General features: G+C 33.0%; 1 pseudogene; it reads left to right on the plus strand.

The window, feature by feature from the left end:
• The first annotated feature begins 2,987 nt into the window (after nucleotides 1–2,987).
• Nucleotides 2,988–3,104, plus strand: LOC145296575 (5S ribosomal RNA; annotated as a pseudogene).
• Nucleotides 3,105–5,000: the final 1,896 nt, after the last annotated feature.

Raw genomic sequence — 5,000 nt, forward strand, 5'->3', positions numbered from 1 at the left:
ACCAGAACAAGTGCATTGCAGCTGGAGGAGATTACTTCGAAAGGGACTTGAGTTTTATGTGTGCACCATCAATAAAAGTGCGCATATGAAAAAAGTCTGAGACCTTTTTGAAGGCACCCCGTATTATAGTGATAATTGGCACGAACTGTTCAAGTTCAGCAGGATATATTCTTAATGTCCCTTTGTCAGCATTCATGTGTTCTCTACTATGAATATTCGATTCTAATATGGAAACAGAGAAACGAATACCAACTAGAAAGTGGGGAAACCTAAAATAAAGTGGCCTAACCCTAACTCATATAATAATTTCATGTGATCAATGCGATAAACTGGCGATTGAAAACCTCTTTGACCATGAAATTTCGAAGCTAAATGCTTCTCGTCAGAATAGGGCAAAACGGTAGCATCATGCAAATACTCTTCTGACGAGAAGCATTTAACTTTGAAATGCCATGGCCTAAGATGTTTCTCTCCCATTCCCCTTTCTGTAACCCTTATTGACTTGATAATATAATAAAATTCCTATGTAACTTATGTATATAAAAGTGGCCTCACCTGTCTCTTTGTTTGTGTGAAAAACAGTCGCTATCAAACTACTCTGTACAATTTTTAGTCTACAGACTTGAATCTTGTTATATTGACGATTTTGATGGGTGGAACAAATTTGATTTGGTTTAAACCAATAAAAATAACTGTTCAAAGTCAAAATTTAAAAATAAAAATTTAAGCATGACAGGTAATAAATCAGCTAAAAATCTTACTTCTGTGCATATGCAAATATAGATTTATATCATTATCGTTGTTTTTCTAATTTTTATGTTTATGAAATTAGATCAAACAATAACGGATAAGGCTGTTTTGGTTTCGATTCTAGTTGAAGGCACCGAAGTCATATTTTTTTTTGTTTTTCTTTTTAAATCACTACTATATATTAGGTTTGTTGGTTGTTTTTGTTTTACGGCATATCAACCCTTTTCAGGTTATTTAATGCCGAATGCAAAGATTTTGAAGAAAAATTTTTTAATAGAATATATTTGTTGTTTTCAAATCAGTTTCTATTTAACACATAGTTGGGACCCTAACAGGTACTACCACTCCGGGTCAGAGTGGACCTGGGAGCAATGGTGATTAAAGGGTGGCCCCACACTCCCCAAAGCCCACAAGCTGGGGCTTCACCACTGGATATAGTTTAAGGTCATATCCAGGACCTATATATTAGGTACAATATAATAATTAATAGAGTATTGGCTCTATAGCAATAGATACTAAATCTGCATAAATTACAAGGAAACGCCAAGTGTCCTGAGTTACATATATATATATATATATATATATATATATATATATATATATATATATATATATATATATATATATATATATATGGGGGGGTAGATAGATAGATAGATAGATAGATAGATGGACAAATAGAGATAATATCATTTTGTTATTAAAGAATAAATCTTTAACAAAGCAAAACTTTTGAAGATAAGAAAAGCTCAACACTATTAAGAGGAGCAAACTATAATATTAAATGAAAATTGAGGAAATAAACTTATATATAACTTTATTACACCATCAGAACAATAAGGAAAAGTTAAGGAGAAAATTAAAAAAAAACTCTTTCAGCCATGGCATTTCAAAGTTAAATGCTACTCATCAGAAGAAGAGGAGTGCCAGAATTATATAAAATGCAAATATAGAAAAAAAAAAAAACACATTTAGAAATAAATGATAATGAAGGTGTATAGGATAATATGATAAATAGTCATTAAAATAGGTACACCATATAAGGGTAAATCGGAAGGATAGTATATATGTACATAATAGTAAATATATATATATATATATATATATATATATATATATATATGTATTCATCCACATACAGTACTGTTTCGCTGTTTCACAACTCATCAGTGCGGCTAGACAAGCAACTACCTCAAACCAGGATCGAAACCTGATTGCCCAAACGACAGTCGGAGCTTCTAACCATTCCACTATACGGCTGCTGCTATGCGGACAGTGAATTAAAAATGTTTTGACATTGTTCAAATACCTTAGCTCAATTTGTTTACACAAAGAGCATCGCTTCAGACATTAATAGTAATTTGTATATCACTTCCCAAATGCTCAACCTCAGATAGGAAGCATTAAATATATACATCTATAATATAAAGCTGAATACTGTGTGTGTGTGTGTGTGTGTGTGTGTGTCTGTGCTCCTATATGGTTGACTATTTTAAAAAACTGATTACATATAATGATAGAAGATGTATCGAGACACAAGAATGGTTATGTTTGATCTGGCAGAATGGTGGTATACTAAAATTGTGGGGTCTGCGTTCGCGCCTGGTCCACAAAGTATGGAAAAATAATTTTTAATTAAAAAAAATCCTTTACAAGTGTTTTTGATATAGATGTACATAAGAATACTTTCATAAGTATGTTTTAACTTAAATAGGGATGGTATAATAAAATTGTGGGGTCTGTATTCGCGCCTGGCCTCCATGGAATGGAAATAGGGATAAACTTTAATAACTTTTCATATCTATCTGCGTAAGTATACTTTGATAATTATGTTTCAGTTTGAAGAAATATGGTATAATAAAATTATGGGGTGTTCGTTCGCACCTGACCTCCATAGAATGGAAATATGTCACAAAGTTTAACAATGTTTTTTAATATAGATCTGCAGAATATTGTGATAAGTGTTTCATTGTGAACAGGTATGGTATAATAAATTATGGGGGTTACTATTGTATTTTTACTTTCATCATATTTTGCTTTGGTTTTGATACCCCCAAATTCGAAGCTATCTCTTTACAACCCTTCCATTTCATAACCTATGATACTTTCATAAATCAGAGTCCATTTTCTGTAGGCTGTTTCTGAACCCAGTCAACGACGGGTACTTTTGCTAGTATATATATATATATATATATATATATATATATATATATATATATATATATATATATATATATATATATGGCATAATCACGTTGACACACCGGTTCTCGTCAGATCACCTAAGTTAAGCAATGTTGAGCCTGGCTAGTACCAGATGGGTGACCATTTGGGAATTCTAGGCGCTGTATGTGCTTTCCGCTTATCTCGGCATTGTTTCCAGTCGTCCTGAACCTCCACTTGTCACTGGTATTCAACAATGTCGAATCAGCAGAGGTGTGGTTGGAGATTGCGCAACTCTTGCCACAAAAATTTCACGCGCAGGCACCCTTACTGTGGGTATCCATAGTCTGTCAAGACTGAAGGAAGCCTAGAATATATATATATATATATATATATATATATATATATATATATAGGATTTAAATTTTGTGAATTATATAGGGTGCCTTATGTTATTGTATTGTATGGCACAGTTTTTTTGGGTTTTTTTCAGCAATGAAATCATAAATAAGTAGCAGATGTATTGCCCAGTATTAAATTAACGTTAAATTCTTTTTTTAAAAAAATGAAGTATAAAAACGGAAAGAAACTGAGACATAAGCATCTTATTAGTAAAAATGAAATATACTCGAGCTGAGATGGGAATCAAAACCGAAAGACAGTGAGTCAAGAGCTTGCTACGATTTTAGAAAGTGTTTTAAAACCTACTTATTTTTAACATTAGAGAATTGTTATGTGAACAATTTGCGTATGCGCATTCGTGAAACAGTTGACAAAGAGATAAAATTTCGATGACCCTCGCCCCCCCCCCCAAGTACAAATTTTTAAATTTTGACCTCTTAGCAGCCTTTTGTTTCTCAGGTGAAAACGCTTAAACGTGTTCAACATCTCTGAATACCCTATATACCAAATTTCAAGTCTGTACATCAAAAATTTGTTCAGTATATAGGTTGAGACTTGTCCTCACATACACGCACACATTCTTACTTGTATAGACATATAGACTAATTGGTTGGTTTCCTGTTTGAAAGAGTTCATAAATAGGAAATCAAATAGAACACATACATTTTGAAGCCATCAAACGCAAAAAATAATAAATAATTTAAAAATAATGTTTATTGTTATATTTCGGCAAAGAAACTCGCCCTTGTCAAGATGTTTTTTCCTTAGGTCTCATGATGGTACTTTTAGGCAGGATGCATCCATTTAGCTGTTGTTCAACGGTTTGTTTGTTTGTTTGTTTGTTTGTTTGTTTTTTATAGTTTTATAGTCCAGGAATGCACATGGTGCGTGTTAACAAGGGCGAGTTTCTTCGCCACAATAATTAAACATTATTTTTAAAAATACTTAGTATTTTTTTGCTTTGGATGCCTTCAAAACGTATTTTATATACGTGTTCTATTTGATTATATTTATAGATTAATGCCACTTTTAAAGCTAGTGTTGCTATTTTCTTTTCAAACAGTATGCATATTCAGTTAGAATCTAAAGTTCAATCAAGCATAACTCCTGAGACCAGTAGTACAAGTTCCATCATAGCTGTGAAACGTTCTTGTTTGTGACATGGCAGCTCAGTGGTACAGATGCTGCCTCACATGAAAGTAATTTGAGGTTCAAATTCTAAGTTCGGATGTGCCATACTACAAAGCTCAAAGAAGGGTGAAACTTGAATTTAAGATTTCCTCTCGATGGCTGTCATGGTGTGTGTAGTAAACGGTGTTATGTTCGATTGTCGAAATAATAATACCAGATATTGCAGTGTATATTATTTCGAGTAATCAAACTAGCCGTTTCATCTTGAGTATTAGTCACACAGGATACACCTGAAGAAGGTCGGAGGTTACATCAACCGGAACATTGTGTTGATAACACGCAAGATGAAAACACTAGTCCGAATAACCCAAACACTACGAATTATCAATCTTCATCACAAAAAATCAGAAACACAATACTTATTTGCGTATGTGTGTGTGTGTATGAGCTCGTTCCCTATGGACTCCTAAACGACTGAGCTGAGTTTTTAAAATTTTACACAAATGTACTTTATGTGCCTGGCGGTGTTTCTAGATAGGATTTGTATTAGAATG

This window comes from Euprymna scolopes, chromosome 16 (genome assembly GCF_053919585.1).
Source record: "Euprymna scolopes isolate OS-2025 chromosome 16, ASM5391958v1, whole genome shotgun sequence".
Lineage (NCBI taxonomy): Eukaryota > Metazoa > Mollusca > Cephalopoda > Sepiida > Sepiolidae > Euprymna > Euprymna scolopes.